The sequence below is a fragment of the Lolium perenne genome, chromosome 2, assembly GCF_019359855.2.
Source record: "Lolium perenne isolate Kyuss_39 chromosome 2, Kyuss_2.0, whole genome shotgun sequence".
Lineage (NCBI taxonomy): Eukaryota > Viridiplantae > Streptophyta > Magnoliopsida > Poales > Poaceae > Lolium > Lolium perenne.
In genome coordinates, this window is record NC_067245.2 from 79,448,635 (window position 1) to 79,473,482 (window position 24,848).

General features: G+C 46.8%; 1 long non-coding RNA gene and 1 pseudogene across 2 annotated transcripts in view; one reads left to right on the plus strand and one right to left on the minus strand.

Annotated features, from left to right (window-relative positions):
* LOC127333052 (uncharacterized) overlaps positions 1-2,562 on the minus strand; it is an 85,629-nt gene extending 83,067 nt beyond the window's left edge. For both annotated transcript variants that reach the window (XR_007870889.2, XR_007870886.2), the window contains exon 1: positions 2,352-2,562. This is a non-coding gene — a long non-coding RNA (uncharacterized lncRNA). The remainder of the gene's footprint in view (positions 1-2,351) is intronic.
* Positions 2,563-7,451: 4,889 nt separating this feature from the next.
* On the plus strand, positions 7,452-9,965 carry LOC127333051 (subtilisin-like protease SBT1.6; annotated as a pseudogene).
* The last annotated feature ends 14,883 nt before the right edge of the window (positions 9,966-24,848 follow it).

Genomic DNA, 24,848 nt, shown 5'->3' on the forward strand with positions numbered 1-24,848 from the left:
AACCATCTGATCCACTGAATTTGGAGAAATCAGGGAGCCGATATTTGGATGGTAACGGGATCATTTCGTAGTCGTCGGGGTACGGCTTGGAATAGCCGATTGCCCTCCGTTTCGGCACCATGCCGAACTGGTCTCTCAGTATGTTGCTGATCTGATCCGCTGTGCTGGCTGCAGGAGTTGGACTCTGAAGATTCACCAGGGTGGCGTACTTAGCCAGCCATGTTTGCTTTTCCAGCTCTGAGCCAACTGCAGGAGCTGAGCTCTGGAGGTTCGTCGGGGTGGCGTACTTAGTTAGCCACGTCTGCTTCTCAAGATCTGTCGCTGACGTCCCTCCTGTTTTCCCAGAAGTCCCTGATGTTGTGGCCTGGTTTGTGAGCGCCCAGTTACCGCAATCTGGCACATACGTGCACGTGTACCCGTGAGGGATCTCCTTAGGCGCCTCAAGCAAGAACTGGTAGTCACTAGGGTCACCACCGATCTTGTAGACGACGAATGCCGGTGAAGTCGGCACTTCTGGTGCTGCCAACGCAAATGGCAGCGGTGGACGGGACTGGAGTGGCAACTCTCCTTGATGCGTCCCGAGAGCTGGTCCTGACGGTGAGTACTGGTGCCTCATGATCTCCTAGATCACGCGAAGAGCGACACGCTCCAACGTGTTGACCAGGTTCTCAGAGTGGCGGTGTAGCGAGTGAGCCACCAAGTAGTTGATCTCCTGCCGCAGGGACCTGGTGCGTTCTTCCGACGGGGCAGAGAGGTCTATCCCATCTAGTGCACCATTAGGCGAGAACCCCTTCCACCTGATGCCATGTGAACGGGTTCTGTGGAAAGAGCCGATGAGGTCGGCTTTGAGGATGACTTTGATCTCGTCATACTTCTTCTTGAGCTCATCGGTCAGATCCTCGTACGTGACTGGCGTGCCGTCCGCCATCTCAGATGTAGATGGCGATGTGGTTGATGTAGAAGCTTGTCCCACCGGGCGTGCCAGAATGTGTTGCTGTCAAAACCCACCGGCGGGCAGCGACGGGCAACACCGTAGAGCCGGGAACAACCTAGGGCTGCGGCTGGCCGAGGTCCCTCCGAGCGACGGCCCGCAAAGCCTCTGGTACACACGTCCGATGCTGATGCAAGGGCGTGCCACCTGACCTATACCTGGTCAGGAAGGTGATGGAGATGCCTCGCTTAGTTTCCTGCATGGCATACACGTAAACATTAAATACGAGCCTCGATCGGCTCTCAGGTTATCCTGTGAATCGGCTCAAGGAGCCGATCCACCCATGATTTGTACGAGGTGCACGAATATATGGTGGTCCTGCTTGATCAAGATAAAGCTAATGAGATCTACGACGATTTAGGGTTTTCACCGCATAATCGGATCATCCTACTCAGGATTGGGCCTCGCGGCCACGCACGGTGATCGTAAGCCGATCCTAGACAAGGCCTAAAAACCAACACGAGGTTGATCCCCGGAACATCCTGTCTAGGACTAGCAAACGACACCCTACGTGCCGCTGGATCCTCCCGCCCTTTGTAAGGCCTAACTATTGCAGATATTAAACTAATCCTTGATGAACAAGGAGCAACCGTAACGGATCGGATCTACTAAATAATGATCAAGCGGGGTGCCGCCCCTACACCTAAGATAGGTGTAAGGGCGGCTAGATATGCAAGGGTTGCACTACGATAGCATGTTACACGAAGAACTATGCTAACCCTAACACATCTATGATAACTACGTTGCTCGCCATCAAAAAGGCTTCAGTACGAGCAACGCATGAACAACATAAAGCTTGTGCTGCCTAGATCGCAAGATGCGATCTAGGCAGCATGTTGCTTACCGGTAGAAACCCTCGAGACGAAGGAGTTGGCGATGCGCCGAGATTGATTTTGTTGGTTGAACGTTGGTTGTTGTTTATTCCATAAACCCTAGATACATATTTATAGTCCAGGGGACTTTCTAACGTGGGAATAATCCCCACCGTGCACGATACAAACTCTAACTTTTACTCTAAGATACAATCTACCATAATTAAAGATACACGGGCAATCTAGCCCAAACTCTTCGTGCAAGGCCGCTTCAGAGATCTTCCACGTGTAACCTTCCAAGCCCATCTCCCTTACGGTCCACTTCCTGATTTGGCCAAAATCTGGTGATAACAGTAATATATTTAAATACATTTCCAATCGGTGAAAAGGGAAGTCAGTGTGAAAAGGGACTCGACATCAACATAAGCAAGGAAAAGCAGGCCTCAATTTCTAACTAAGATATTTCAAGTTTTAAACAATAAATTGCACCAACATATACAACCAAAAAGGAGATCAAACCATTAAACAAAACTAAGTATCGTTTTTACCATGAACGGAAACAAGGAGAGAGGAACCACCATCAGTTCTGACCAGGACCAAAAGAGTAAAAAGTACAAGGCACACTTTGTACACAACCTGCTTGCCACAGTTGGACGTTGCAGATGCCTGCCACTAAAAACGAGATAGTACAATGTCTAAACTTTGTGGAAAGCCAGGTCAAACAGGACTACAAATTTAAGGGTTCTCTAAATGCAAACCTTTCCCGATGCAAGAAGCCAAGACTATACAAGCAATGATTCTCAAGCGAAGAATAAGAAGAAGAAAAGGCCGGCGCCTAACCGTTATGAGCGAGCAGTTGGTCCACCTTGGTCTAGAATGCGGCACATTATCTTAGTGGTAGGCTTACAGATCTTTAGGATATATATTAGACATGTGTCAATTAGTATAAATGTAATTAGGTAATTTTTTAATAAAACGAAAATTGGGTAAGTTCATTTGATATCTCCCAGGCAAAGATTCAGTGGTAAAGGTGGTCTGCATGCCCTAGCTTAAGCCTCATTATATCATTTCGAAATTCCTTGTAATCTGTATTGAACCTTGCAAACTATCCTGAACCAGTGCAACAAATTTTTAGTTTTGACCTAAAATATAAATCAACATGAAACTTCTGAAAATGAACACCCCGGAAAACAAGAAACCAAACACCATTTTCTACGGAAGATACATATGAAGACTAAAGAGTTGATAGACAAGAAAGGCAAGAGCAATGCTGCAAGGGTGAACAAGAAGCGCAAGGAGATGTTGTTCAAGTCTGGTGATATGGTATGGATACATTTTCGCCAGGATAGGTTCCCGAAGCTACGGAAGTCTAAGTTGCTTTCTCGTGGTGCTGATCCTTACAAAGTGCTTGCCAAGATCAATGATAATGCATATTCTATAGATCTTCCAACTGATGAGTTTGGTGCCAGTAATTCTTTCAATGTGGCTGATTTGACACAATATGATGAAGAAGACCTTGGAGCGTCGAGGTCGACGCCTTATGAGGGGGTGAGATGATGAGGACATCCCTCCTACACTACTACCTCCGTCATTACAAGTTGAAGACGATGCTGCCGTAAAGCTTAAGTCCAATGAAGTTAGGATTGGACCCATTACAAGGGCTCGTGTGAAGCTACTTGAACAATAGGTGAACTTGTTCCTAAATGATACCTTGATCGATGAGAATTTTATACTGCCTAAGTCCTTTTATTTATGTATGATCAGGTACGAGGATGGAGCAAGCATCGCACGAGGAGAAGAGGAGCAGCTGGACGTAAAGCTGGACATGGAGCTGGACATGAAGCTGGACATGAAGAAATCCCATGGACGCACGAGGGAGGAGAGGGAGACATGCGCGAGGGAAGAAGACGATGTCCAGGCCGGTGCCAGTCCCGGTCTGACCGGCAGCCACGCCGGACGGCCCGGTCCTACGTCCAGTCTGACCGGCCGCTATGCCGGGTCAGCCCAACGCTGACCGGACCCTGGACCGGTGCACACCGGGCAACATCCAGGGCCTCTGGACCCCTAGTCCGGTCACCACCCGGTGCCAGGCCCGGTTCAAACCGGCCCCAGGCCGGCTGTGTCCGAGTCAGTCTCGACCAGATCCCGATCTTGGTCGGTTTTTAATGTATTTTCTCGACTCATGGTCGTCCTGATCCCCTATATAAGTGCCCAGGACGCCCCCAAATTAGGTTTAGACCACGTTTAAGATAAACCCTAGTTCATAGTTGATTGCTTTGCAACTCTATCAAATTTATACTCCATATTGCATCGATTTGGTGTTTGCTACTGAAAGTCTTGTGTGATCTGTTGTTCCATTGGAAATTAGACGGTTGCAACTTACCGCTTCGTGGTCGGCGGCTACGTGCGCAAGTGTGTGGAGTTGCGAATATCTTGCAGGGTTGAGAGATGTTGCATTTGGCGACAGATATTGATCAAGAGACTTCGTCGGCGTCATACAAATTATCATGCACTTCATCATCGTGTATCTCCAATGTATTCATCCCGTGTTCATCACATCTACCGTCGCTTACTGAGAAGATCGGGCAACCCCTTATCAAGAGTAAATCTAGCCACGCAAGAAATTAGACCATGTCTATTATTTATGAGTTGTCAGTGTATGAATCTAGCCGCATATCCCAGAGAAATATTTGCTCTAGTTTTGCTAGATATGACCATGATAGCATCGGAATGACGTCGTTAAACCTCGTTGGGGACGTGGTTTTGGAGAGGCACATTCTGTTAGCTTCTTGTTGTGATTCCGAGTGAAAGCTTCACGCAGATGTGTCAATTTTCTTGTTGAAGGCGTCGCAAGGGAAACTCGTGATGCTTGTCCGGTGGCACAATTGGGTTTGGTTTGGTGCACTTCGACTTCAGCTCTTGAGGGTCGTGCAAGCTTGGATAAGTCCGATGGTGATGGTAGCGGTATTGCCATGATCTTTGTGTTTCTGGTGCGGTCTCAGTTGATTAGCCCCTTCGGCGGTGCAACTTGCCTCCTCACCTCGCAAGTGCTTGGGGGCTATCCCTTTGGCCGAGCTCGCGATGAAAGTTCGTGACAATGGTGGAATCTTGGTTTTCCAATGCCCTTCGATGGCGTTGGCGGAAACTCCTCGCATTCCTGGCACTCAATCAGCCGCGCGAGCCGAAGGACCCCTAATGTGAAAGATTTGTACTCCCTCCAATCAATATTAATTGTTGCTAATTTAGTACAAGTTTATACTAAATCAGCGACACTTAATATACTAAATGAGGGACAGTTAACATGGGAGTACTACATTCTACAATCATGATTTCGAAGATGCACATATTACATTCCCTTTTATATTCGAATTGCTAATAGAACGAAATGACACTTCGCAGCGGATATATAACACTATAGAGTAAATCTAGCTACGCAAGAGATTAGATCGTGTCTATTATTTTTGAGTTGTCAGTGTATGAATCTAGCCGCGCAAGAGATTAGATCATTGTAAGTGTGCAGGGTAAGCACTAACGCTCAAATATCACGTTGTTTTTTAAATTTGGCAAGGAGCTCTAGTAACTACTAGTTCTACGTAGTACTAGTTATGAAGTGATAGCTTTCGTGCTATTTGGGGACAGATTTTTAGACATTTGGTTTCATTATGCTTCACGCGAAGATAGAATCTTAGATGAAAAAATTGGGTGCCAGCACGTATAGTCTTCAACTGGGGCATCTCTCTCAGGAGAGACAAGCAGGCAGGGGAAAACGCTACTTGATTTAAGAAAAGAAGGGAAAGATAGTGGAGGCCTTTTCATCACTTCTCCATCTTTAGAATTTTTTGTTTGCATTCCATGTTTCTTCTTTGTCCTACATGCTACACACTCGCAGAAAATGCTTCCTAGCGAAATAAATATCAATTATAAAAAAACAAATCGTGGGAATGCAGCAGCAGGACTGTGATATATAACCTCTGTTTCTTTTTTTTTTTCGAGAGCACGCGCAAAGCGTGCCTTATCTTTATAGAAGAGAGCAACAACATTTACAAGATTTGGTAACCGGATGCGAACATCCAGCCCAGGAACACACGCACGCCCCCAAACTGCCTAGGCCTACTCTCTCGCGGCATCTACTCTCCTCTCTCTCTTTGCCCTCTCCCACAAATGAAACTCGTCTTTAATCTCCTGTAGCATTTGATCCACGTTCTTCTGCCTCCTAGTGTCCCCGAAAGCCCTCGCATTCCGTTGCTTCCAGAGTGTCCAAGCCGTGCAAATCACCATGGAGTCGAAGCGCTTCCTGTCGGTCCTCCTTACTCGCTTGCGGGCCTCCGTCCACCATCTCTGCATGTTTCCGGTGGCACCTGGGTTCGTAAGCCGTAAACTCGCACTGTGTAAGACTCTGCACCAAACCTGTCTCGCGTACGGACAAAGGGTTAGAATGTGATCTATATTGTCCTCCCCCTGCAGGCATGTGTAGCAAGTATCCGGGTGCTCCTGGAGTCCGTGTCTCGCCCTCCTGTCCGAGGTCCACAGACGATATCTCAGGGCCAGCCATGCGAACATCTTGCACTTCATTGGGGAGAAGGATCCCCAGACTGGCTTACTCATGCTCCAACGCACACTCCCCTGACAAAGCATACCGTAAGTAGCTTTCGCCGATATATAACCTCTGTTTCCGCCAAGAGACAATAGAGATGCAACAGCAGGACTGCAATATGTGTACAGCAAAGAAATCGCGGGAATGTGCAAGGCGTTTGATTCCGTTGTTCTTCTCCATACCGTGCTTAACTTCTGTTTCTCCACTATGCCTGAGAGTGCAGGGTTACTTGTTCTAGCATATTGCAATAATAGCTGACAAGGAGGGGACAGTGCATCAATTTGTTGCCCATCAGTTCTTCTCTATTCCCCATCAGAAACCTGGGGGAGTTCTATATTCTTAGAAATAATAGTTAAATCTATACTGAATTTGTTGCCCATTGATTCGGCACGTCCCTGGAAATCCTCCTCAGTTACATACTTTGTCAAACGAAGGATCAGCCCAAGCCCAGAAAGTGTGTAAATTTGTTCTTCTAGCAAAGTCTTGACGCAATGCCACTTTGAGATTGCATAAATTGTAGAGAATGTGAAGTCTTGACCGCACTGCAGTAGTGGTGTCACAAGTTGCCCGACCGAGCAGAGGAGAGTGGGAACAGATTTAGGCAGTTAGTTTCAAGCCTCATACAGAAGCTAGAATGTTAACTGAAAACTGTGGGCTTGCATGTTCAGTCTCGCCTTTAATTGGTGCATCTCCTTCAGCAGAGATAAGCAGGCAGGGGACAAGTTGAGTTGAGTTTTAAGAAAAGGAAAGAAGGGTAGTGGAGGCCGTTTCACCCCTTCTTCATCCATGGAATTCTGCTTCGTTTTGTTTGTATTTGGCATCCATGAGCCTCTTTGTGCTATTTGCTGCACACGCAAAAGTACTTCTGGCAGAACCAAAATCAATTCTCAAAGTCAATGCTGGAAAGACGCCGCATCTTTCGCAGCCATCTCTGCCTGACGAGGCTTGGAGCAACAACAGCCACCATCGTCCAAAAACCTCGCCAAGAAAAGATTAAGTCTTGACTTCATCATATGAGCTCAAGCTCTCTATAAAGCCATAACCACATACATACATGCATTCCTCCACCACAAGCTCACACACAAGCACCAACAATGGCTTCCACACTCTCAGTCCTTTTGCACTGCACTTTGCTAGTTTTGGTCCTTGCTCAGCCCACGCACTCATCCACCATGGAGAAGACCAAGAATGCCACTGCCGAGCAGAAGCCTCGTTCTTCATTCTCCCACACCTACATCATCCAAACCAACCACCTGGCCAAGCCGTCTCAGTTCGCCACCCTCGATCGGTGGTACAGTTCCATGGTGGCCACCCACTCCCCTCGCGCCACCACGAGCTCCTCCAGCCGCCTCATGCACACCTACGGCACGGTGATGCACGGTTTCTCTGTTCGACTCACCGACGACGAGGCCCGGCGCATGTCGAGGACCCCTGGCGTGTCCGGCGTGTACAAGAGCAGAGTGCGCTACACCCACACGACGAGATCGCCGGAGTTCATGGGCCTCAACGAGACATTCGGCGCCTGGCATGACTCCAACTTCGGCGACGGCATCATCATCGGCTTCATCGACACCGGCATCTGGCCGGAGAGCGCCAGCTTCAACGACACCGGTCTCGGCCCCGTGCGGTCGACCTGGAAAGGCATGTGCGTCGACGCGGAGGGCTTCAACGCCAGCTTGTGCAACAACAAGCTGGTCGGGGCCAAGGTCTTCACCGCCGAGCTGGATGGCGCCCTCACTCCAAGGGACAAGGTCGGCCACGGTACCCACGTGTCCGGCACAGCCGCCGGATCGAAGGTACGTGGCGCCAGCCTATCCGGGTTTTCGAGCGGCACCGCCCATGGCGTGGCGAGCAATGCACGGATCGCCATGTACAAGGCGTGCAACACGGATGGATGTGACGAGCACGGCCTTGTCGCGGCGATTGACGCCGCCGTGAGCGACGGCGTGGACGTCATCTCCATGTCCGTCGGAGTGGAAGGCTCGACGAACCCGCAGTTCTACGACGACGTCGTCTCCATCGCCATGTTCGGCGCCGACCGCAGCGGCGTCTTCGTCGTCGTCGGGGGCGGCAACGGCGGCCCGGAGGCATCGTCCGTGGTGAACGTGGCGCCGTGGATGACCACGGTAGGCGCCGCGACCATGGACCGCGTGTTCCCGGCGACACTCAAGCTCGGCAACGGGGCGGTGCTCAGAGGCCAGTCTCTGTACGCCAGGAAGGCCAACGGCACGGGAATGTTACCGGTCGTGCTCGCTTCCTGCGGCGAGAATGACCTGACGCCCGACAAGATCGCGGGAAAGGTGGTGGTGTGCGACAATAAACAGAGCGACCTCAAGAGCGGCATCTACGTGCAGAGCGCCGGTGGAGCCGGTATAGTCGCCGTGGAAGGCACAGAACGCCTCCGGGAGGCGGTCCCCGGCCGGGCGTTCATCCTCCCCGGCCTCAGCATGAGCAACACGGAGCGCAAGAAGTTGGACGCTTACATGTCGTCCGAGCCGTACCCGGTGGCCTCGTTCGTGTTCTCCTGCGACACGGTCACCGGCGTCGAGAACCGGGCGCCGGTGGTGGCGGGGTTCTCGTCCCGTGGCCCAAACACGGTGGTCCCCGAGGTCATGAAGCCGGACCTCGTCGCTCCGGGCGTAAACATCCTCGCCGCCTGGTCCGGCGCTGCTTTGTCTTACCCCGACGTCGACCCGAGGAGCACGGAGTACAATATCATGTCCGGGACTTCCGTGGCGTGCCCGCACGTCGCCGGCGTCGCCGCGTTGATCAAGAAGGTGCACGAAGACTGGACACCGTCCATGGTGCGGTCGGCGCTGATCACTACAGTTAAAATAACCGACAACGCCGATGGGGCCATACTGGACAGCGGCGGCGTCGGGAGCGCCACGCCGCTGGCAGCCGGGGCCGGGATGGTCGATCCGGCGCTGGCGATGGACCCAGGTTTGGTCTACGACGCCGGGACGCAAGATTACGTCGATTTTCTCTGCTCCTTCAACTACACGGCACCGCAGATTCGACGCTTCGTACCGGAGCTCACAAAATGCAGGACGGCGCTCCCCGGCGGCGCGGCCAACCTCAACTATCCGACGATCGTGGTGGTCTTCGACGGCGACACCCGCGTCCGCAGGCTGACAAGGACCGTGACAAAGGTGTCTGAGCAGTCCGAGACCTACAACGTAACCGTCGCGATGCCGCACGGAGTTAAGGTGAAGGTGACGCCGACGACACTTGTGTTGAAGCGGCAGAAGGAGAAGAAGAGCTACACGGTGGAGTTCCGCAGCGAAACCGTGAAGCCGGCCGGATCATGGGAGTTCGGCCACATCACTTGGATGTCTGACGAGCACAAGGTGCGTAGCGCAGTTGGCTTAACGTGGAAGGCATGATCTGTACTGCAATGTACGTATTGCTCGGTCGTGGGGCTAATAACTACACTAGATGATTGTCAAAAACGCTAGCAGTCGTTTTGGCGTCTATTTGAAATTGTGATCACTGATCAGCGATGGATGTGCAATCTGTTTCCCATGCTAGCTATTCTTCGTGCTTTTCCATTGTTGTTAATAAATAGGAGGACACTCTTCATGTCAAAAGAAAACCCGCAGAAGTTGTTCTCTTTTCTGATTTGGATTGGCTGTGACGCTTTTGGTTTCTTTGTGGATGCATTCCTACACCGTACGCGTTACGTGGTTTCCGCGCAACGCTGTTGTGTTCGTGACACTTAAAGCGACCTGGCAAGAAATTCGAGAGCCACCACCGGGCGGAGCGCGAGAACGCATGAAATGTGACATGAATCATCCAAAATTGTGCCAGTCTTTCTAGACCGTGACAATATATGGCAATCCTTTGGAGATGGAAGGCTTCCTAGCTCAGCTTTCCTTGAAGAAACCGGAACTGCATGTGGAGTGTAGTAAAAGAACGAGAAATTAGATGTATCTGCTGCTGCGTTCGTACATGCCCCTGCTACAGATCTTGCTACCATGGCTGTTCCATGTGGATCTAGGGCTAGCAAGTTCATTTGTGAGAAATTGTTTTCCCAAATACCTCCAATTAACATTAAAATGCAATATCTAATGAAGATTGAAAACTACAGTACCATAAGAAAATTTCATAGCTCAAGTAGATAAGATCACATCTTCCATTTGTACTACTGCTAGTGTTTAGAGCATCTCCAGCCGCGTCCCCCAAACCGCGCCGGATTGAGCGTTTGGGGGACGTGTTTTGTTCGTGCCGCGTTTGGGGGACGTCGCTCCCCAGCCGCGTCCCCCAAACGCCTCCCCCAAACATTTAAAATACTTCTTTTTAACACAACCATTTATCAAATATAGCACATAAATAAAAATGTTTGCGAGGATTATTTTCAAATTAAATTACAACAAACAAAAAAACAAGTAAACAAATATAACAAATAGGGCTAGATGCTAGATCAAGGTGCTACGGTATTTCCTTTGATCCTCCACAAATGCTCAACGAGATCAGCTTCAAGTTGTTCATGAACATTGCTATCACGGATCTCTGCGTGCATGGCGAGAAAATAAGCAAAATCTGCAGGCAACTCATGATCAACCTCCGCAAGAGGCCCTGACACTCATAGGGACCAACATGTGTCCTGGCATGATTCTTGCGGTTATCCTCGATGATCATGTTGTGCATGATCACACAAGTCTGCATCACCTCCCACATTTGGTCGTGAGACCAACTTAGAGCAGGGTATCGGACAATGGAAAATTGTGCTTGAAGCACACCAAATGCCCGCTCGACATCCTTCCTGCAAGCCTCCTGTCGCGTAGCAAAGTGGGAATTCTTCATACCTGATGAATTCGATATTGTTTTGACAAAAGTGGCCCATGTTGGATATATACCATCGGCTAGATAATAGCCTTTGGTATATTGGTGGTGTCGGCGACCCCGGAGGTCAGGGCTAGACAAACCCAGATCTGCATCTGGCATAAGCCTAACCTAGATCTCTAGGGCCTACAGGGTGAGAATCGGTAACACAATAGTGACTCTACGACTCAAGAAGTAATACAAGCTCGTAACTGAGCAAAGAACCAAAGTATTACAAGCAGAGGTCACTGACCTTACATTTCATCAACCAACAGAATCAAAGTTATGCTATTCTAGATAGCAAGATAGCAAAAGGCCTAAGAGGCCAGGAGCATAACGGCGACGTCCCAGCCCATAGATTCCAGGCTGCCACCTGGGAATCCCAAGCTACTCGTCGATGTCGACCTAGAAACCTTCATTTGTCGGAGCGACTTTGTCTGAAACAAAGCATGCAAAGCTGAGTACAGGGACTCAGCAAGACTTAGTACAACCTTTTAGCAAAACTGGTATGCGAGGCTTTATGTGGAGCTTATTTTGCAGAAAGCCAGTTTTCCTTTATAAAACAAGAGGGAGCAAAAGCTCGTCTATTCAGATCATTTTAAAAAGGGATAAGAGAGCGATATCTCTAGCTCTACTGATCATCATATTGAATCCACCGAATCTTCATCATCAGCTGAACCTATCAACTAGGAGCACCCCCTCGATACCCCGAGGAGGGATCCTTATCACACATTGATTCCAAGTTTTACGATTAAGTTCATGTTGTCTATGATCACAGAATCCATCACCAAGTCGTCCGTAACCGTGGGCACGGCTTTTCGAAAAGATTTACCCTGCAGAGGTGTACAACTTTACCCACACGCGTCGACCGACTCTTAGCACCTTCATGTACACGCTTCCTTGGCGTGCCGGTAGAGGGTGGTCGACCAAAACCTTTCCCTTGCTTCGCCTATTCCATGAGTCAATCTAACTGGGGAACTCTGTCATCGTAGGTAGCCATTCTCTGAGGCGGTCCCGGTCATTGTGCGCAGGGGATCCAGTTCAATGCCTCCAGCATCCTTCACCCTAGCCACGTCCCTGTATGATGCACCTTTGAAAACCTTGTCCATGCCTTCGCCATGCAGAATGCCAAATGGAACTCGCAAACTAATTGACTCATGGGTAAGCTAGGCAAGTTCGGGCCAAGGGGTTCCCATGGGCCCCGTGTGGTTGTACGCTCAGTCTTGGTTCCGAAGGCGAGAACCTCAGGTCCTAGTATCGGCGAGAATGAGTCAAATCACCACATCCCCATGTGGCGGCCCATCCAAGCCTTTAAGCATGTTTAATTATCATCACCGATCTTACCACGTCATCATGCCATACTAGGTTCAATTGCAGCTCTGATTCATCAACCGGATGGATCAGAATTCGTCAACTAAGCATGGCTAAGCATATTCGATACAACGGCTCTATCGATGCACACAAGCTCAAACCTAGTCTTGCTGGGAGCAGTGGATCAGAGTATTTAGGCTACAAGGATGGTAAATGCAACACACATAGGATAACTATCCCTGCCGATAAAACATATTGGAAACGAATGCAATATGTAGGAACCGGAAGTAAAAGCATTTCGAAATCATAATGTGAACCAGGCTAGGGCTTGCCTTTGTCCCTGACAAACCAATGTGGATCTTCGAAGATCCCATGCTTGAATTGTTCATCGGTGGACAAGTATTGAGTTGCGTCATTGTTGATCTTCATCGTCTCGGGCACTTGCTCTATCGAACGCGAAGAAGAAAACACCGGAAAGGTAGAACAACAATCAACACATGGCATCGATGCAATGCGCATACAAGTATGATGATATGACATGTTAATTAGGTACTGAAATAACCCTAAGACATCATCAATTTAACTGGGGTTCGACGGGACTAGGGTTAGTAGTTCCGGAGCCTCAGAAGGGGTTGATTTAGTTCTTCTAAAATAACTAGGGTTCAAAGTTGTGTAACAATGCATGATTTTGCTACCAAAATGTAGATCTCATTTTTCTGAAAATTTTGATATATTATACATATTTTTCTGATTTAAAATGAATAAGTTATGAATTTTACAAGTTTTATTCATTTTAAATCATTTCTGGAAAATCCTGGAAAATATTAAAATCATGACAGACTGGACCCACATGTCATGGATTTAATCTTTTCCTAAATATTTCTGAAATTATTAAAAACCTGACAGAGGGGTCCACCTGTCAATGTATTTTCCATTTACAGAAATAAAAAAAAGAAAAAGGAAAACAGGGGCGGGTCCCACCTTGGTCAACCGCCGGGTCAACCGATGGTGGCCGGCGCCGGTGACGAGCAGCGGCGGCACTGCAGGGCACGCCCGGGCGCGCGCGATAGCGCGTTTGACGCGCGGGGCTGCGAGGAGCAGTTTGGTGGCGGCGCCGCTTCGGGAAGGTCGCCGGAGATCGGCCGGCGACGAGGACGAGCGGCGGCCGGGACAGGTGCTCGTGGCGGCGACGAACCAGAGGGGAAGAGGGAGTGCCGAGGGTGCCAGGAGGAGCAGCAGCTCACCAAGAAGCTGATGGAGTTGACGGCGAGGGCGGAGGAGCTGAGGAACGCCGGCGAGCTTCGACGGAGGCTGCGCCGGTGACGAGGAAGACGGGGATGTCCCCGTCGATTGGGGGCCTCCCGGGCCGATTCCTTCGGCCAGGAGGGTCGGGGCAGCGAGGCGAAGCTCGAGGGACCCTCGCCGGAGCTTGGGAAGGCGAGGAGCGGCGGCGATAGACGTCGGCCGGACCTACTGCGAGGGCTAGGGTTTCTATTTCGCGAAAGAAACCGATGGAGAAGGGGAAAAGGGGTTCCTAGGGTTCGTTGCGGCGGCGGAGGGGTCTTTATACGCGCTAGGGGGCGGCGGCGAGGATCTTGACGCCGGCCGGCAGCGGAGGTGCTGCCACCGAGCTGCGTCCCCCATCGTGGGGTTGAAAACGATGGGGTGTTTTGCAAATACCCCCCTAGGGGTGGGGTTGGGCCAAAAGAGGTGGAGCTGGGCCGGCCTACTGGGTTGTGCAGGGAGGGGAGAGAGGGGAAAGAGTTGGGCTGTGGCCTAGGGAAGGGAGAGAGGGGTTTCTCTCTCTTTTTTTTCCAAAATTTGTTTCTACTTCTGTTTCCAAACTCTTTTTGGTATTTGAAATCTGTTTGAAGTTTCAAACTTCTTTAAAATTTAGAAACTATCCATGGCCTTCAAAATATACTTAAGGCCATGTATTTTGTTTGAAAACTTTTGGAAACACTTTGGAGAATTTGAATTTGAGAGAGATTCAAACCAACATTAGGGTTTTCAAAATCATTTCCTTATGCAATTTTCTTAGGAAAAATAATCATGATGCTCATGATGCACAATCAAAACCTAATTAGGTTTAGCTAAAAGAGGGGTGTTACAGGTGGCCATTGATCTCATAGTTGCATGGTGGAGCATGCCCTTCCACTAGTCTGCTGAACACCGGAGACTGCTGCAACACGTTGATGTCATTGTGTGATACCGCCATGCGAAAGAAAGAATGCCAAATCCACAGGTCATAATCTGCCACAGCTTCAAGCACCACACTACAATATCCATGACGCCCTTTATATATACCTTGCCAAGCAAACGGGCAGTTCTTCCATGCCCAGTGCATGCAATCGGTGCTTCCAAGCATTCCAGGGAATCCTCTGGCAGCATTTTGTGCCATGATCCTTGCAGTCTCTTCCTCAGTTGGCCCTCTCAAGTAGTATTTGCCAAACTTTCCCACCGCAGTTCGGCAAAACTTGTACATGCACTCAATGGCAGTAGACTCACTCATGCGAAGGTAGTCGTCCTGTGTATCGGCAGGTGCTCCGTATGCAAGCATCCTCATGGCGGCGGTGCACTTCTGAATGGACGAGAACCCGACAACACCTACAGCGTCGAGCTTGAGCTTGAAGTAGGGGTCGAACTCTCGAACGCCGTGGAGGATATTCATGTACAGGCCCTTGCTCATCCTGTACTGGCGCCGAAAATTGTCTTCATGTGTTGCACCGTCTACAAAGTAGTCATTGTGCAGCATGGTATGCCCCTCCATCCTCTGCCGGGGCTTGGACTTCCTTCTCCCCCGCCTTGATCCTCCGCGGCGTGGCCTCTTCCTCTTCTCCGCCTCAACGTCAACCATGTCCTGGAGGGACGCGATGATCAGCAAATGCTCCCGCAGGTCATCGTCGAAGGCTTGCTCGTCCTCCAGCAGCAGGGCAAGCATCTCATCGTCGATGTCCATGGCTAAAGCAAAATCAATGGTTAAAATTGCGCCGAGGCAGACGATGCAACGAACAGCGGCCAATCGCGCCTACCTGGCAAGTCGTCGAGCACCTTGTGTGTGCGGAGGTGGGGCGGATTTGACGGCGCGTTCTGGGACGCGCTGGCGAAGCGGCGGCGGCGGCACGACCGGCGGGAGCCCCAGCCACGACGACGGTGCCGACTTTCAGCAAAGATCAGACGCCCAAACGGCCGGGAAATCCAGCGGCGGCGGAGGGGTGGGAGGCGCGGGAAGGAAGGAGCGACGAGAAAAGAGGCGCGAACCAACGGTTTATGCAAATAGTCGCCGACATGTGGGAACCCGCCTCGCTTTTCGTTGTGTCCGGCGTGCCCGGAGCGTCCCCTGTGGGACGGGGACGGGCTCGGAGCGCCGGACACCGTACCGGGGCGCGCCGGACAAAAATGGAATTTGGGGGACGCGGCTGAAACGATTTTTTTGGTCCGGCGCGCCCAAATTTCTTTGGGGATGCTTTGAGGGACGCGGCTGGAGATGCTCTTAGAACTTTAAACAACATGAAGCAAACAACATTTTATTACTAAGCTACTAGAGATGGACGTGTATCTAAATGCATGGGCATCTGAATTTTATAGAACGGGAGGAGGCAGTGCTCACGTTCCTAGCTCAGCTAGTAGATACACATACTATGTAAGTTTCGTAGATGATTTATGTTTTTATTCACAAAATTTGATCGTCACAAATATACTATATTATATAGAAGAGGACATAGATGCAAAACATATATGGTTTATTCATAAATTTGTTCGATTTGTATATATAATATCTATTTTTAACATATCCAAAAAGAGTAAAAAAGGTTTATCCCTATTTTTTTTATTTCTATATGTCATTCTTTCGGCACTATGATCTCCATCTTCCACACTTTTTCTTATGTCATATTTTTTAGACTAACAGGAAGCGCTCCCGAGCTCCTTTTTCATTTCCAGAAACAAACTTAACAGCATAGTGGGACAAAACGAAAAGAAAACTCCAGCCATATAACCAGGTCTAGAGCTAAAAGCTCTGATGCCATTTTGCTTATGTCTATTACACACGATTGTCTTGAAGTTCCGTGAGATCCAAGAGAAAGTAGCCCCGGCCGAGACCCTTAATTTTCCCGCCTTCTTGTTTATAGTATCCCCATGAACCTTACCAATAAGGTCAAACATCAGTCATCTCCCTGGTCCGAAGGTGGAAACTGTGTGTCTCCGGCCTCTAACGATCGACAAGCGTGGTGATCGTAGAAGGGTTCATGTTCGGTGTTGACCGGCTGACCATACGAATGAATGGGAGGAGTCCTAGCTTCTAGATGTGCTCCGTGTATCGCTCATCGTATGGCATCTTTCCTGAGGAGGCCTCGTGACACCTAAGTCGGAGGGGTCTGGACACACATACAACTTTGATTATTCCATATCCATTTTAACATCAAGTAGGCATGGTGTTTATCATCATAGTGAGGATCTAGAAGTGTCATCCTACACATGTGAGCATATAAAAATTATTAGTCTGAGCAAATGTTAGAATACAAAAACTAATATGTGAGCATGTGACCTTCCGTATGTGAACTACAAATCTAGATCACACGAGACCTAAACATAGTCACACACGTGCTATTCGCATGCTACAAGATTAAAAGTGCATATCAATCTATATTTTTTTTTTCATAAAATAGGGTTTCTCTAAAATAACAAAATTTGAGCAAATGCGATAGAATTTTGGATGAAATTGAGAGGAGTGAGGGAGAATACCTAGGGAAACAGGTTGAAATCAAGATCCCCGGAGAAACCCTTCAAATCTGTGGGTTTTTGGTAGATGATTAGAGGAGAAGGAGAGGGACCATAGCGGCCGCCACTGCCCTCCACCAGCACGCGTGTCTGGGGGATGAGGAATAGGAACTGGATTGGATTGTGCCGCTCAGGCCGACTAAATCCAAGTAGATTTGTCGCACCGTATGGCAGGGCGTGGCACATCATAGTGCTGCGCCTCGGCACAGGGCGTGGAACTTGCACACGTGGAGCCTACCAGTTCATGCTGGCGACGAGTGCGGTGCCGTGCACCACAGGGTGACAGGGCTAGCTGCAGCGCTGAGGAGACATGCATGGCTAAAAAGGGTTATAGTGGTGAAATTATTTCGCCGAATGTTTATTCTTCCAATGTATTCTCGTTCCAATAAGGGGCAGTGAAATCCACTTGCAGGTTCCAATTTTTTCTCTCGCTTGGGGCGAGACAAACAAAAAAAGGTGTAAAACTAGCGCTGGTAGTAGCTGATGCGAGTTACCGGGACCAGGACGTTGTATCTGTTCGAAAGCATCTCCACTGAAAGACGCGAACAAATATCGTTTCCACATACAGAAAGTACACGCGGTACACTTCAGGTTGTGTTTTTAGGGGGGGGGGGGGAGATACGTTTCAGTTCGTCTGGAGTAGTGTGCCAAGGTTCGTTTCTTAATGAACTAGCGGGGTGGCCCGCGCACTTTGCGCGGCTAGAATCATGATTCATATCTTGCAATATTTAGTTTAGTTTGGATTTTCATTTGTGTGCGCGTGTATGGTATGGCTCGGCGTTCATCTATTATTTAATGCCTTGGTTTTTCTAAAAAAAATGTATTATATATAGCTACCATTCACAATGTGCATTTCTCATTCCATCACATAATACTAACTTGGTCCTATTTCTTAGGACCGACCGTCATGATTTGTCCAAATATCATTGTTGAGACATCCTAAATTTCAATTTTTTATCTGATATATGCATCCCTGTTTGTGCGAAGTGAGTCAGCAACATTGGTTCGTCACAATCAATTTACTATTTATATGGCCCTAAAGGATATTCATGGGTTTGATGGGTATTTAGATTTGCACCAATATTTTCTGCTATTTCTGTCGCTAATAGATTATGAGTATATATTATTGTAGTGCAGATTGACTCTTTGAAGTATCCAAACAGTTAATATAATATGTCTAACTGAACACAAAAAGCATGCCAACACTGTTAACTGGACCTGCCATTTAATTTTGCACCATTGTTGAGTTAACATTAAGGACAATGCGAATTGCTATTAAATACTCACCTACATGATGAGTGAAATTTATTCATGATTTGAGTCTAATTTATCACACTATAGATTAAATTCTAAATTATAGGTTTAATTATACACTTGAAATACAAACTGAGTCTCAATTTGTATTTACTTGGTATTAGAATTTTATCCTCGTGGACATCTGGAATTTGTCCGTAGGCAATGCCATCCTTGACTACTGACTTAATCTTGGTGAGAAATGTAATAACATCTTCAAATTTAAACAAATATTTTGTAAGTCGATAGTATCACATGGAAGTTATAAATGTAAATATGACTATTGCCGTACCTGGTCATTGTTGATCTTTCTCTAACTGTTCTTGTAGAGCATTAATCCTTAGTGAATTCAAACCAATAACTTAAAAATTATATGATGATCATTTTCAAGTACTTTACCTTTATATATTGTACACAAAACTATTTTTATTTTATGCTTACCACGCGATATTTGCATATTCTACAACATTGAAATTGCTCAAATTATTCTTTCATCTGTAGTAGCCGAAAATCTATATCCTGGTAGTAGCTTAACGATAGACGAATTGATTAAATCAAACATACTCGCTGCACTTACTGTAATGTTGCATATTAGTCATCTCGCGGTCAGCTCACTCAGTTTCTTGGTATAATGTTGTTGTTTCCTTCCGAACTACATCGAAGAATAGTTGTTTATCGGTGATATGAATTTAGATCAGAAATCGGTGATTTAACTACAGAAAATGAACATGGGATTTTTATAATAAGGAAGCTGCGATAATTGTTGAGATGGAAGCAGCCAAAAACACACATGAAGACGTACGTGTTGACATTACTCGTACTGGATTACTTCTTCAGCTGTACTCTTACTTTAAAAAGTGGTGGCGTTGACATATCCAGCAAAAGGAAAACAATAGTTCTCCACCTTGTACAGGAACTTTGCTGCCTGCATGACACGCAGACGCGGCGGAGTATCCATTATGCTAAGCTCCAGGTTCTGCTTCTTAGTGCGCGTCGATCATCCCGCATCCATGCACGCATCCATGGGCGGATGCAGGTACAAGCTTGTGGGGGCCAATGCCCCCACTCAGTTTTCACTAACAAGCTAATATGTTAAGTTTTCACCATTGATGTCCCCTCTCACAAAGCTAAATACAACCCTGATACCACAAATTGCCCCCTCTCAATTATATCCCTGGCTCCGCCCCTGCACGCATCTGCTGTTAATTAATCTTGCTGCCGCTCGCCTCCCGTGATCGATCGATCTAAGAATATCCGGCATATCTACGGTACCTCGGATCCATCCAAGGAGGGGGTCCTTGGAGAAACTGGGGCGCATGATGACGACGGGGATGTCGCTGTGGAGCTCTACCAGCAACATCTCCTCCCGCCTCCTGATCCATTAGTAGCTAAGCTCCAGCTTTTGCATCTAGCACTTTGATGATGATCATGTCGATCGCCCATGCGCGCACCGCTCCACCATTAGTTAAACATGATGCCGCTCGCCGCTGGCAATATCAATCTGTTGATTATCCGGCCGATCGATGGTACGTCGTTCCTTTCATCCATCCGAGTAGATCGTTGAAGATGATGGCGCCGTGGAGCTGGCCTCGCAGTATCTCGTTCTTGACCTTCGTGAACACATCCGTCTTGTACCAACCTAAGTGTTGGGAGATCCTTGAAGATTTTTGGGCGTATGATGAGACGATGACGGCGCCGTAGAGCTGACCTAGCAGCATCTAGTTCGACCTTGGTGAAGTGCTGGGGCCTGGGAGACGGTAGCAGGTGCAACTCCTTCATCGATTTGCTCTGTCATGTGGTCGCCGGAGCAGATCGCGTCATCCCTGGCATCGTCCTCCAGTGGTCGCCTACCGCCGCAGCTTGGCATGATCTCTTCTGTCAGATGAAAGCTATCAAGAGCGTCGATCTCCCATTGATTTTGATCGCTTATACATGGATCGACGTGCGTGTTGACCTTAAATATCTATCTGTGTACCTTTTAAATTTTCTTTCTTGTAGATATGTCTGTTTAAAATTTCTTTCTTGTGCGGCAACCCTTTTTAGATTGGACGTGACATACGTGTTGACCTTGCACATCTATCCGTGTATCACTTTTTTTTTGCAAATGTGTGGCTATACGTGATAAATCTTCACCATTTCTAAATCTTAGTTTTAGGTTGAGAAATCTCCACCGTTGGTTGTTTGTTGTTTTAATAATATAATAGATAGATGAGGAAGGAACAGCCCGGGAGGAGGAAACGATACGAGCGTTCTTCTATAATGAGTTGGCGACGACTATATTGCAGATTCCCATCAGTCGGCATGGCGGTCAAGACTTTGTGTCTTGGCCACATGATTTTTTTTTGATATGGGAGCGTAGCCCCGGCCTCTGCATCAATAGATGCACACAGCCATGTCTTTTATTCAAAAAAATGTTCAAAGTATATGCTTATTACAATCATGCAGTATCTAAGATCGCAACAAGGATCAACCAAACAAAGATGAAAAGTATACAAAGACTATCCATCTTCGATTCTTCTAACATGCCGCCATCCAGTAGCCTAGAAATAACAATCCCGTGTGACCGTCAATAAATAGTTGCATCCAGTAACCATTATATCCCGCTGCTCCTCCGGAAGAAGGTATGCACATAGCTGTATCCAATGCGCCGCACGAAGAATAACCTGCAAAAAATTGGTTTCCTTCTGTTTATTAAACACAATATCATTTCTAGTAGTCCATATCGACCAGCAAATTGCAGAAACACCAATCCGAATATGTTCTTTATCTTTCTTATTCACTCCATTCAACCAATTACCGAACATATTTGTAATATTGGATGGAGGAGGAATGTTATAGGAAAAGAAAACCATCCTCCAAATTAGTTTTGCAAACGGACAGGAAATAAACAAGTGGTCAATAGTCTCATTCTCATCACAGAAACAACATTTTTGACAACCTGTCCACTTTCTCTTTGTCAAATTATCCTTAGTCAACAAAACCTTATTGCTAATAAGAAACCACATAAAAAATTAATCTTAAGGGGTATTTTGATCTTCCAAAGATACTTACGCAGAAATCTAGTATGACCGTTCATAAGATCCAAGTACATAGATTTAACTGAAAACAAACCCGACTCTGTTAACTTCCAGATAAACTTATCAGATTCATTAGTTAGCTGCACCGACATTAAACGTTCACATAGATGCAGCCACAAAGTCCACTTATGTTCATTTAGGAATCTCCTAAAACCAATGTTAATAGGCACTTGACCCAAAACCGTTGAAACCAAAACATTTTTCCGTTGTACAATATTGTACAGGGATGGATATTGCTCCCAACCATACATCTTCCCAGAACCTAGTCCTCGACCCATCCCCCAACTTGAATTTTCCCCGCTCGAAGAAATCAGATTTAACCCGCAATAAACCCTTCCAAAATGGAGAATCAGATGGTTTCTCCTCTACTTGGGCTAAAGTCTTATGTTTGAGATATTTATTATGTAACAGCTGTTGCCACATTCCCTCCTCGGTTAGTAATTTGAAAAGCCATTTGCTTAGCAAACATTTATTTTTCAGTTCAAGAACTTCAGTACCTAAACCCCCTTGATCTTTCGGTCTACATATTATATTCCAACGAGTCAATCTATATTTCTTCTTATGTTCATCGGATTGCCAAAAGAAGCGTGATCGATAAAAATCAAGTCTCTTTCTCACTCCTATCGGAATCTCCAAAACAGATAGCATAAACATAGGTAGACTAGTAAGCACAGAGTTGATAAGGGTAAGGCGATCCCCATACGATAGCATCTTTCCCCTCCAACATCCTAACTTTGCAGCAAATCTATTTTCTACCGGATTCCATTCAGAGTTACGGAGCATACGGTGATGAATTGGAATACCAAGATATCTAATAGGCAAAGACCCAGAAGCACACCCAAATATTTCTTTATACTGGTGTTCCATCTCTGATGCTTTACCAAAACAAAATAATTCGCTCTTATGAAAATTTATCTTTAGTCCCGATAACTGCTCAAAAATGCACAAGATAAGTTTCATATTTACCGCTTTTTCTATGTCATGCTCCATAAAAATGATAGTGTCATCAAGTATTGCAAGACAGACACCCCCCTCAACCAAATGAGGAATGAGACTACCCACATGGCCAGCTTCCTTAGCCCGCATAATCAAAATGGCTAACATATCAGCTATGATATTAAATAGAATAGGGGATAACGGATCTCCCTGCCTCAGACCCTTTTTTGTTTGAAAATTATGACCAATGTCATCATTAACCTTTATCCCAACACTTCCCCCCTGAACAAAATTTTTAATGCGATCACACCAAATTGGGTTAAAACCCTTCATCCGCAAAACTTGTTGAAGGAAAGGCCACTTCACCTTGTCATATGCCTTCTCGAAGTCGATTTTAAATAGAACCCCATCCATCTTTTTACGATGCAATTCATGGATTGTATCATGCAAAACAACAACTCCTTCCAAAATATGTCTACCAGGCATAAAAGCCGTCTGAGTAGGTTTTATTATTTTGTGTGCTACTACCGATACTCGATTAGTGGAAACTTTGGTGAATATTTTGAAACTGGCATTTAGTAAGCATATAGGCATGTATTGCTGAATTTGCACCGCATTTTCTTTTTTAGGTAGTAGGGTAATAATTCTAAAATTTAGCTTGAACAAAGGGAAACCACCACCCTGGAAGTGGCCAAACATGGCCATCAGGTTCTTTTTAATAACCTCCCAAAATCGTTGGTAAAACTCCGCGGGAAACCCATCCGGCCCCGGCGACTTGTTATGTTCCATTTGAGATATGGCTTCAAAAACTTCTTCCTCAGAGAAGTTCGCCGTTAGGAGAGCATTTTCCTCTTCCGAAATTTGAGGAATATCATCCGTACGGGTTTCCATCATTTCAAAAGAGTTGTCCTCAGGAGGTCCAAAAAGTTTCTTATAGTATTCAGTGATGTATACTTTCAAATTATCATCACCCACAATAGTGCCTTCTTCTTGTTCTAATTGGAAAAAAAAATTCTTCCTATGTTTACCATTTGCAATCAGATGGAAGTATTTTATGTTGTTCCCTCCCTCCTGTATATGTTTCACTTTCGCCCTTTGTGCCCATTTGATCTCTTCTTCTCGTCTAAGTTTATTCAATTGATCATTCGCTTTTTTTAAATCAAGCCTTTCCCTCTCAGTTAGAGGACATGTTTCAGCTTGAATGTCTAAAAAGTCAATGAGATTCAACAGCCGTTCCTTCTCTTTCTTATATTTTCCACTTATATTTTTTGCCCATCCCCTCAAAAATCTTCTCAAATGTCTAATTTTATTTTGCCAAGTCACAATCGGTGTTTTCCCAACAGGACCAGCCGCCCATTCTCTGGCCACTATCTCTTCAAAACCATCTTGTTCAAACCAAGATAGTTCGAAAGAGAAACGCGCATTGTTACCCCGATGAGCCTTATTACCCAAATCAATTAGAAGTGGAGTGTGATCCGATCCAGCTCGGGACAAAGCTCGCACCGAAACAAGAGGAAATTTTTGTTCCCACTCCACACTTGCTAGTATGTCAAATTTCTCATAAGTTGGGATAACTCGCCTATTCGCCCACGTATATTGACGACCAGATAGAGCGATTTCCCTCAGGTTTAAGTTCTCAATGATTGCATTAAACATAAAAGGCCATCTAGGACTAAAATTATCATTACTTTTCTCCTCCGGTTTACGAAATATGTTAAAATCCCCAGCCAAGAGTATAGGTAAAGACTCAGTATCACAAATCCTAACCAGTTCAGACAAAAATTCAGATTTACGAGCATCTTGTGCCGCTCCATACACGGACACTAAAATCCATTCAAAACCATCATGTTTACAGCGGACATGGAACTTAACACAGAAATCCCCATTGTCCACCCTTTTAATTTGAAGAGTAGATGTATTAATACCAACCAAAATCCCTCCAGACCGACCCATTGGTGGCAAACAAAACCATGCGAAGTCAGCGTCCCCCGACAGACAGGCTATGAATGCATTCGAAAAATTAGATCTTCCTGTTTCCAACAGCGCAATAAAGTCTAACCTATACTCCCGAATCGCCTCTTTGACAAACAGATGCTTTCCAGGATCTCGAAACCCCTCACTATTCCATTTCAAGAGTATGATTTTTTAAATTTGGTTCGGGTGCTTCTACGAAGAGGTGCCTTATCAACGGCCTTCTTTTTTTTTTTAATCTTAGCACCATTTACTACAGT